The following is an 11,683-nucleotide window of genomic DNA, read 5'->3' on the forward strand; positions in this document are numbered from 1 at the left end:
CAATCTTGTGTTTGCAAATGGCAAGGAAGCTCAGCCTCAAAGGAAAAGAGCCATAAGCACACCTCCTCTTCGTGCCGGCAGCCTCTGAAGGCAAGCCACATCCCTTGGCGCAGCATGGCTGGCCCGCGGCGGGAGGTGAGCCGAAAGCAAACATCTCAGCACTGCGGCACGTCAGCACGTTGAGCTGGGAGGCGTTTGGCTTCAGATCAGGAGATGAGCTTTCCAGCTTTCCCGGCACTGTTTGAACAAACACACCTACTCAGCGCCAGGTGTGCTCCCGCATAAACGTTTCACTGGATGCATCCCGACAGTCGCCAGCTTGATTGACAGCCCAGATACAGCCGGCAGCACCCGGCAGGGTTTGATGGAGCTGATAAGGATCTGCGGGCGTCTCACCAAAGTGTAAGGAAGAAGCCCAAGTGAGTCAGCAGAAAGGTACGATTCCTCACAGGGCCTCTGGACATGATTTGTTGGACTCACTCACCAAAAGAGTAGGAATGTTTTCTTATTGTCTCTAATGAGTTTTGGATCAAGGTTTTATCGCAAGGAAAAGAAAATAAATAATGTTGATTATAAAATGTTATCCTCCCCCTAGCTTCGTTTTTTAACATGATTTAAGAGTGCCCAAGGGAAAACATTTAATCCAAAACCCGTTCTGGATTTGTATTTTAGTAACATGCAGGAAAGTTATGAGATGTAGCATGTTTTGAGCCTCTAGCAATTCAAAGGTAGGAATGAAGCTGGGCACATGAATTCCTTTAGCCAATTTAGGAGGAATACCTGCATAACCTGTGCACCTCTATATGCAGTCACGATGTAGGAGAACCCCTATACTATGCACGAGAACAACACTTACAGCACAGATCTATCAATAATGATTACTTAATTCTCTGGAAGTAAACTTAGAGAAATTTCAACGCAGGAGTATCAAGGATGAGAATATTAGAAATCATCATGCTTCCCAAGAAGCTGTTACACACTTGCAATTTCAGTCCGCTCAAAATGATTGTGATAAATACATTTGAAAAAAAAGCCATCTGGTATAACTGTATGGCCTAAACAAATGGCTTGGTGTGCTCCCAAAACAGCAAGGTCAGCAGCCTGGTGGGTGCTGCACTTTTACAATGTAAAGAAAATTGAAAACAAAAGCAAGCTGGAGATTAAAGATGACCCTAAGGTTGACAGACTCTAGCATCCATATGAAACAGGGCTCCAAAGGACCTGCAGGGGTCATCTAGTCCATCTGCCTTCTCCTCCAGGACAGGGATTGACTCCCCTGCACTAACCCACAAGGACCACAGAGAAAAAAACCCTTGAAATATTTTGTAATCGCTCAGTCACAAAGAGCTCTTTTTTCCTCTGCTAAGACTGCTTTAACAGAATACAACACTCCAGACCCTGAAAGATTCCTGGCTACATGTACCAAAATGAAGCTTTGTGAGGGGAGGAGACTGCCACACTCCCATTGCTCATCTAGCCCATCTGCACCAGGAGTGCATTCAGTTTTGCATCCAACAACACAAGAGACAGAGATGACCACCACCAGTGACCCCAGGTCAGGGTAGAAATTGCAATCAAGTGGAATAAGCAAAAGATAAGATGACAAATACTAGAAGACACCGAGATGTTGCTGTTGAGATGGTGGAATTATTTAGGAATTCACAGTGACACAGCAACATCAGTTAAAATGAGGAGACACAAAATTTTTGGTGGGCCAAATTTAAAGCCCAGTGCTATGGATGAGGAATTCTGCTGCTGATCTCAGCTGGGTTTGCGTGAAGCCCTGCACAAAGTGTCCTGAGCTTAGGTTGACAGGGGAAGTCCAACTGCACAAGACTGAGATCAGTATGACAAAAACGTTAGTTACAGCATGACACGTCTTTCCCATCCAGAACTTCAGTGGTTCTGGTCTCCCTAACATGCTGTGGCTTACAGGCTAGAAGACATTTGTATATTAGCACAGTTTTAGCAACATGCTTCATATGATGGCCCTCGGCAGGAGCAGAGCAAATGAAAACCTCACTGAAACCAGGGGCAAAGGTCCCATTGACTTCCCCCTCGTCTGCCTGAGACCACGGTTCATCCCCAGCTGTGGGATCCCACAGCACCTCCTGGACTAATGCAGATAATCCTCTCATATTTTTTTTTTATTTCTGGGTTTTTTCTTCCACACTGACACATGCTATATTGACAAAGGAAAAGAGTTAAGGAGTGTATATTTTTAAATTCCCTATAGGGACAGGCTGTATTTTTATGTAGAGTTTATGTGGTTTGGATCAAAAATCAATGAGGCAAGTGGTTTTGAATCAGAAAAATTACTATGTTGCCCTAAAAAGAGTATCTTTCCCTTCTTTAAAAATGCATTTGTTTCTCTTTATTGTTTTCCAGTTTTTCCTCTTCTGAGGGTATAAGAGGAATTGACTTGAGACTTCTAGCCAACGTAAAGATCTATTGTCCCATGAGAAGAATATTTTTCCTGGTTTTTAACATGGTCTATATTTACCTTCTGGGTCAGTATGGATGAACGCTGACCTCAACCACAAGTCAGTATGGGTTTATGCTGGCAAGTCACTATGATATGCCTTGGATTAAGTTACTGAGACTTTTCCTTTTATTTTCCCCTGCAGTACAAATTTCGGGGGGAATTGTGGGTAAATTAGAACAATGGAGTTAGAGCCTGAAATCACATCAAAAACAAATTAAAATACTTCATGTCAGAAACGACCTCAAATTGCTGTACTACCTGTTGACTCTTTTGCAGGCAGAGACACTATTTAGGGAGGGTGCAATCATAATTCAGCCCAGTAAAGGAAGATATTCCCTATTTATTGGCATCACTTATCAGCATCACTCATAGCAGTGAGGTAGGCACACTGTCAAGTTCAAAGGTGCCCCTTTCCTCTGCAGAGAGGTGGGGTGGAGGTGCAGGTAAGGACCTGGCTGCTTGGTCACCGGCATTTTTACATCAGCTCTTGGGAAGCACAGCCCATTTCGGTAAGGACAGCATTTTATGCTAAATGAGGCCACTGGGATTTGAACAAAAGGTCTTACATTTTCTGGCTGGTGGCAAAAGCATTGGTGTGAAGTGGATGTGCAGTGACTCCAAAGGCTGTATAATACAGGTGCCCACACAGGTGCAGCTCTGGGCTTGCTGACCCATGTAGACCTCCTAGCCCTGTGGTCCAGAGTCATCATCATTATAATGCAGTCCATGATCTGTTTCACTGATCTTACAGTACAATCTGAATCTGGATCAGAAGGAGCTCTCATGATGGTTACCCTCAGGTGTTCCATAGTAGTGAATCAAGCTCAAAAGCCCATGACAGTAGTTAAATAGAAGTTGGGAATTTTTTTTAATACCAGCTTTTTTGTTTGTGTCTTTGGGCACTTTTTGGTTCTTTCTTTCCAGATTTTTCTCAGACAGCCAAGGCATTTTTTCAATGAATGTTGAGATTTTCATGCAATAGCTCACCCCCAATTGCTGAAGCTTTAAAAGAAACACTGAATGTTGCACAATTTGTAAGACAGGCACCAGAGCTGGCAAGACCAGGACTTCAGACACGTGAATTGCCCTGTCAAATATATGGGATTTATCAGCAAGATAAGGGCATAACAAGCAGCGACAGGCCATGACAAGCAGGAGCTGGGGGTGAAAGTGGACTCACAGCACAAAATCCAGGGAGAAGAGAAATGATACGCCACAAACACCCCGTTTGTGGCTGTAAACAGGCAGTAATCACTTCCATTAGCATCATAACAGTTCCCAGGAGGACAGCAGCCCAATTCATTTCTCCCAAAAACTTAGCCTGGTCCTGCCAAACACCCCTGGCTGTACAAGGCCCCTGGAAAGATACAATCAGAACAGGCCCTTATTGTATCCTGGGGCTGAAAGGCCAACTCCTGCTCCAGAGATGAAAAGCAATTAATCTTGAATGGCTGTTTGTACAGTAACTCTCCCCCTCTTCCCACCTCTTGGCCCTGATAAGTGGCTTTGTGCTGAGCGGACAGGAGCACCTTTCACGTAGCCCATCAGTCCCTCCTGGCAGCTCTTGGACTGGGAAAAAGAGTCATTGAGCATTAAATCTGCAGGGGCTAGACGGCATTTGCCTTCCCGCTCGGTGGGAAGAGTGGGGGCATGATGGCGAGAGTCTGGCGGCAGCTGCTGGCGCTGGCAAAGACCTCTGCTGCTGCCACCGGCACGGCCAGCAAAGCATGTCATTTCTTACAGCGAAGGGCTCCTGGCTCCTTTTCAAGCCCTGACAGTGCTGATGGCTATTCAGACACCAAAGCGGTCATTCAGACTGACAGTCAGTGCCCAGATCGTCATGCTTCCCTGTGTATGTGTACATTTATAGTTTAGCATTAGCTGTACTTGTACTCACCTGGGGCCAAAATCTGCCTATAGAAGCACACACAGATTCTGAGCAAAGGATCTTGCAACCTCAGATGGGATAGAACAAATAAACTTCTCTCCAAAAGCAGATAGGTCCTTTGGGCCTTCATCATCATGCGCTGTCTTCTACATGGTGCGTGCTGCTGCTTACACCCTGCTTTGGCCAGGACAGTCACCATCAGCCCAGACTAAGCCTCTCTTTCATACTGCTCCAGGACCAAAGGGAAAAATTCCCTTTCCTTGTGTCTCTCTGGATCTATTGTTACCTTTGCTCAGGGTCTCGGGTGTTTGGGGACATAGGGACAGATCCATGCTAACATGTGACCTCAGTCCAGCTTCTTGCTGTTCAGCAACAGCCTTTCATAAAGCAAGAAAAGGAACCACATTAAAAGTATACTTTTAAAGTCTTTGACCTCCATCACACTGTTTCTAAGGCTTGGGCCCAAGAAGAATAGAGGGATGGAACTGGCTAGCCTCTGTGTCTCACACCTGGGAGCTAGAAAACCAGTTAGAGCTAGGGATTTTACAGCTCATATATTCTACATTTCTCATTTTCTGAATTCTGTGCATTTTACCCCAGAGGCCAAATCAGAGTCCCCAAATCCCTGTTCCCACAGTCCCTGGCTAACATTTCTACCAAGCCCCATGCTCTTGTGATGGGAGGGTACAACATAATGTTGTCAACAGGTCATCCCTTTCCTTAGGGCAGCCAGAGGCCAGTCAGGATATGTTATTTGGGGGCTACCACATCCATTTCCATGAAGACAAAGCCTGGGAACTACAAAGCACCAGTTTGGTGCCCAGAATTTCCCATGACTTCCACGTGCACTTGATACACATCAGAATTTTGTCATTCATGTTGCTTTTAGCAGCATTTAAGTACTGTTATGAGTCCCCAGAAGAAAAATCTGGCATTGAATACTCACAAGGACAGTAGAGCTAACCTTGCCCAAAGCTCTTTAACCCACTGATTGGACTGTATCTAAAGTATTGGAAAGATAATAAATAATATATATGCTTGTTAGGTGAGTTCTGTTTGGCAAAAGAAAGGGATCCAAGCCAGCAGCACTCTTCTCTTTACAGGTTCTGCAAATTCTTCACCCTTCACCAATGATAAATCTTGATGGGCTTGTGGATTTTGTCACCTTTCTACTTGCTGATGATTAATTTCTAGCAGTGGGTCATTTTGCCACTGCCTGGATATAAAGTGACTTCAGTGTGAACTGGGTAAACCTTGCTATTCCTGGAAGATTACACCTCCAGCTATCATTTTCTCTCCAGATTTCTTTCCCCTGTATAAAGGAAAGCCAGGCACACAAAGGTGGGAAGTCCCAGGCGGGCTTCCTCTGTGGCCTAGCTGTCCAAGAAATTGTATTTAGAAAGGAATCAACAGCCAGTCACTGACAGGAATTGGGCTGCCTCCAAACTCATTTATTTCCAATCAGTTAATCAGGCTGTGTGGTAGTGTTCACTGCTGTCCAAACCCAGCTATTTTTCATGCCTTTAGACTGAGCCCTCTTAGACAGCCCAAATGCACATGCCATCAGATCTGCATTGCCTCTCCCAGTGGATGGGGACCCTGGACCTCTCGGGTTTTGTGCCTGGAGAGGGCATTTCCTTCACAAGGCTGTGATCTGTGATGACAGGATCTCATCAGTGTACACCCTGGGAACAAAAAGGGAAGGTTCTCCTCCCCTGGCAGCTGATTTGCATTGAAAAGTATTAAATTCCCATCAAAAAAGCATGTCCCCTCCTGCATTACAAACTCCTCAGGCTATCCTTTTTCCAGCGTACACTCCCATTTACACTTTTTTCTATTTATACTACCTTTTCAGCAAAGCATTACAAATTTACAGAAACAAGAGATCCAGAAGGCTAGAAAGTCATGTATGTAAATCTCCTTTTGGGGGTCAGATTGTTTGCTACAACATTTTCACCCTGGCTTTATTATCTCTGATTTCTAACTCCTGCAGCACTGCTCCACAGTGTGCTTGGGCAGAGTCGCTTCCATGTTGTGCTGATAAAACTGAGCTGCAGTCACTGGAATCCAGGTAGCTCCAAACCAGGAGGAACTGGGTATGTCTGGGGGAATGGATTCTGCTTACCTTAGCAGCTGTACATTTTAAGTGCCAAGTGAACCAGGCTTCCTAAAGCAAGTGTCTATGCATCTCCTACAGGGAGAGAGGAGAGAAGGAAGGTAGTTTTGAAGTCTCCAGTGTGATGGTCTTCCCCAGCTGAGGGTGGTAACTGTCTTCACTGACTATGCAGAAACATTTTCACCCAGTGTAGAAGGATTATTCCCCAACATGCCTTAGGCAGGTGGACTGGATTCCTCCACCACTGTTTCAAATGACTACAGAATGAATTACATGTGTGGATCCTTCCAGCCAACAAATGTTACCAAGAATCACAAATTCCCATTTTATTTCTTCCCCAAGATATCAACAGGAACCTTTCCATCAGCTTCGACAGATCTCGAGTGTTTTATAACCCCATAATGATCACAGTTTTTTCTCTGAGATTTTTGACTAGAACATCACTTGCTGTCAGCTCTCCAAAATTTTACTACCACCTGCAAGCCCCTGCAAATCCCAGCCACAACTGTCTTTCACAACATCCGTCTACGCATCAGTGAAACCTACAGCTTGTAAAGCACAGATGCAGCCCCATAAAGGCAGCTGAGACATCTGAGCAGTGCCCAGGGGCTCTGCCATTTCCAAGCTCTGCCTGGTTTCTCTTTCCAAGAGCTTGCCTCTCCTGCACGCTCCCTCTGCATGGGACAGCTTCAGGGTGGACGGCTTCCAGCTCCTGCCGAAAACAAAGGGCAGGCACATCTGGCAGAGCTGTTGCAAGACATCCATAAATCACGACTGATCATGGTGTTGCTGTGACGTGCCGCAAGGATCCCTTTGAAGAACCGTACCCAGCTATAATTTGATAAACCCGGCACTGCTTCTGCCGCTTATGAGTGGAGCGAGGACTGCTTTGGCACCCCGTGAGAGCTGCGGCTTGCACAGGGCTGAACGATCGCACTTTCCTCCGTTTCCTTCTCTTCAGATGAACTTCCCACAAGGCAGAAGAGGCGCCCTCCCCACCCACCACCACAAAAACATATGAGGTATCAAAAGAAATCAAGACGCCAGCCACACTAATAAATGCTGGGGCTTTCTGGCGTCTCTGCAACCCTCCTAGACTGACACACATTTGTGCTGATGCTCAGGCAGCCTTAGGAGACAAGCCATGCTTGCTCGCTGCTCGAAAATCACTGGCCTATTCTGCAAAATGCTGAAAGGAATTAAAAGTCAACAAGACACTCCCACCAGGACTTCTGAGCTGGGACTGTCTCTGGATAGTCCAAAGGGTTGAAGGCGTGAAGTGGCCTGTTGATCCACATTATAAGGAGAAAAAAAAAAAAGGTTGAGTAAACTTGAAGCTTCGCTTTTGCACAAGTATTAAGCACCATCTGCCTGCCTTTTGTCAGCTGATGTTAAAGATTTCTCTTGAAATTATACTAATATGTCTCAGTCTTCTACCCCAACTGCATCCAGTACACAGCTGGTCAAAAAATGGAGACTAATTCAGTGAAAAAATGACCAATTTCCTGGGGTTTCTTGGAAGGAAATTTGAAATTCCAGTGATAAATGTTATCAATATTTGGAAACCTGAAATATTTCAGCCAGCTGTCACACCCACAGACTTGACTTTGCCTGAAAATGAAATATTTTTGATATGCACAGTGGTAAGAGTGAGTGAATGAAGAGTAAATAAAATAAAGGCCGGTAAATAAAGTTCAGGGAATAAAAGGTGGGTAAATAAATGTCATTCTTATGATTCAGGCACTGAAATGGGCACCAGCAGGTGTGGTTCAATGCCTAACTGCACTAAAGATCTGCTGAGTAACTTAGGGACACCATCAGCCGTTTACTAGGAACTCTGTCCTGTGTAGCCTTTAGAAACACATTTAGTACCCCCTTCCCTTACTGAACTGCTGTGTTATTAAAAGAAATTATTGATTATAAGATGCTTAGGCCTTGCAAAAGAAATACAGTTAAAAATATTTCCTAGGGCTGGATGCCAATGTTGACATGATCAAGATGGACATGAGAACAGAACATGGGCAAAAATCAGCATTTTCCCATGGGAAACACATTGGGGTTTTGTGGTGGGGGTTTTTTTGTTGGTTTTTGTTGTTGTTGTTTGGTTGGTTTTTTCCTCTATTTTTTAGCCAGTTTATCAAGGGCTGGGATATTGTACTTTCTCACTGGCTTTACATCTGTTTTCAGTGGCCTACAAACCAGACCTGAAATTCAGAGTCAGTTCTCCTCTTCACCTCCACCACATCTCTACCAATATAACCCCACTGACTTTAGAGATGTTGCTCAGAATTGCATCCAGAGCAGAGAAAACTGTATATGGCCTGCATTTTACCCAAAACAAACAGCTGTGATTAACTCTCTTTACAGCTCTTGCCCTTCTCTGAGCAGTAACACAGTGCATGTTGCAGGGGGTGACCCCCAGACCTTCCATTCACATGTGAGCTTTCCACTCCATTTAGCTCCCTGACTTGTTTGCATTTTTGTTCAGAGTCTGTTAGGCAAATATATATGGAAAACCAGTATTGTTCTATGCCAACAGTTGTATTTGGGTCATTGGTGTCTTGTACCTTGACGAAGACAAGAGTATTAAAAATACATATACATTAAGAATGGCTGCTCTGTTCCGAGATAAGAGTGGCTGTGCCGGCACTACAGCTTTCCAAGTTTTATAGACCAGGAGGCTGTGGTTGAGATCAAAGATATAGACATATATCCCCCCAGAAAACCAATAATGGGAGGTTTTCATAGTGATGGAAAAGATAATTCTACAAAAAAATAAAGTGGAAATGCTCCAGGTTGCATCCAACCCTTCCACTCAGCTGCTGAAAGAGAGAAGTCAGCACAGCTCTGCTGAGTGACACCAGAGGAACCGCTCAGCCATATGGTGTAATTATGGCTTTTTTGTGTCCTTTCCATGTATAAATGACTTTCAGGATTGCTGTCAGGAATAAGCAGTGCACTACACTGTAGTGGTGCCAATTCTCATCATTTCATTATGTTTTGTCACAACTGGCACTCTTCCTAAACATCAGCTCTTTGACTCAGTCAATTAAGTGAGGCTCTCAGCTTTCACTAAAGACTCACATCTCTGGGCTTCGGTCTTGCAGATCAAAGCTTGCAAACAGAACCTGAACGGACCTCCTTAGAGCTCAAAAAATGAGCACAAGCAAAAAATAAAGCTTTTTTCAGAGTGACATATTTTCTGTGCCCATGTGATTGCAGCAGGAGACACAGCTTATGGTCTCTGTGTGCCCAGGCAGGCAGTGCTGCTGCGCACACACATGCAGTCACGGGAAAATGGCCCACTCAAGCAGCGTGCAAAATTGCAATCACATGTGTGCACACACACACCGCCCACACTGATCCTGCAGTTTCAGTGTCCACATCGCCTGCCTTCTCAGCTGCTGAAAATAGCTCCTAATTGCCATTGAGGAAGGATTTTGCATTGTAATGTTTTTAATTGAAAATGCTGATTCTAATCAACTGGATAATTTTGGAATATTTTTTTCAATGTGTTGCATTTACAAAGCTATTGAAAATTTGGGTTGGACACAAATATATTTTGATGCTTTCAAGAGACCTTTATACAGAGTTTTGGTTTCAATAAAACATATGGTGAGATTTATTCTCAGATCTGTCTGTCTTTAGATGAACTGTAAGGAGAACTTGTCTTCAAACAAATTAAATTAAATGAAATTATTCTCACTCTGTAGCTACATTTGGATAATTCTAAAGATATTTTAAAGCCTAAACCATAACACTACATGCAAGCCAGAACTAGTGCTTTGTCACAATCCCTTTTAAAAACAAAGTGAAAATTTCATTCAAGTCGGTTGAATGAAATCTCAATATTTTGGCTTGCCTGCAGAGCAGAAAAATCTCAGCACACAGCCCCTCTCTTTTCATGGCTATAGGCTGTGCACTACCTTCCATGCAATAAAGAATACCAGGTAAAATGCATTGATGCTAACAGATTGAGTCCCATTTGTTGTAACAGACAAGCCTGACATCTGGCTGTCTTTTCCAGACACTTTTGTCTAGCAGGAAAATAAGTTGGAGAGACCAGCAGCATTTTGAACTACTAAAGGTCTTTTTGGACTGCCCAATGCAGCCATAGAACAGTTTGCTCAGAAGCAACAGGCTCAAACCTGAGCAGAAATCTAGTAGGCAGAAAGCCTGCAGGTCACATACCCCATGCAATGAGATCTGCTACCTAAAGAGATCATAAAAGTTTTCTGCGTGTGTCTTGAATTGAAGCAGTCAACCATATGGCCATAGAGCACTAGTCATGGCCAGTACTGTAAGGTGGATGGAGACCTACCTACACTCCCATCAGCATGGCTGCAGACAGACAACGTATCCTGAACCATCAGAGGCATCACCCTTTGCAGGACTTGTCCACAATATGAACAAAGATTTCTGTGCCTGAACACACAGCATGGACACAGACATTTCGCATCAGAGGTTGCCATGAATGTTATAGGTGCAAAACAGCCTGCACTGAATTGCTCTGGAGGCAGAGGTTGCTCCCTGGTCTGGGTACCACTGACAGTAGAGATTAATCTTTATTGAGAGGCTGACATCTGTCTTCATGCCACATTAAAATATTCCCTCCCTTTCTACCACTCCGTAAATGGAGAGAACTTCTTTGATGGAAGAAATAGCATTCAGGATCAATTACACAATGTCAATTGGTTGGGGTTTTTTTTCTTCTTTGCAATTATGTATTTTTAAAAATCTAAAACTAAATATGATTTATGAACAACAAAAATAATGGTTTTTTTCCTGCTTTGTTGAGGTTCATTTTGAAAATCTGAGAACTCTGTCTTTCCTTCAGCACGGGACTTTGAAAGGTACTTGCATGACTTATTGAAGTATTTGCATTTCAATGGGATTATGTTTCCCAATAAGAACGTTCTGTTGGCATTTGTCCAGCCAGTTCTAATTGCTTCTGTTTTATGTGACTAAGAAGAAATTCAAGCCTGTACATCCTACCTGTGATGCCTGTCATTTTCAAAGTTTAATCCCATGTAGCTTTCTACTGTATATTATTTATTTGCAGCCTATGATGAATAAATAGTAGTGAAAAGATCTGTGGAAGAAGCAAGTTTTCATTGGCATTCCTTGCTATGAGCATTTTACTATTCAAAGCATCCAACACTGTACTTGCTGTTTGTTCTGCTTCAAAGCTACA

Source organism: Falco biarmicus, chromosome 1, assembly GCF_023638135.1.
Source record: "Falco biarmicus isolate bFalBia1 chromosome 1, bFalBia1.pri, whole genome shotgun sequence".
In the NCBI taxonomy this organism is placed as follows: Eukaryota; Metazoa; Chordata; class Aves; order Falconiformes; family Falconidae; genus Falco; species Falco biarmicus.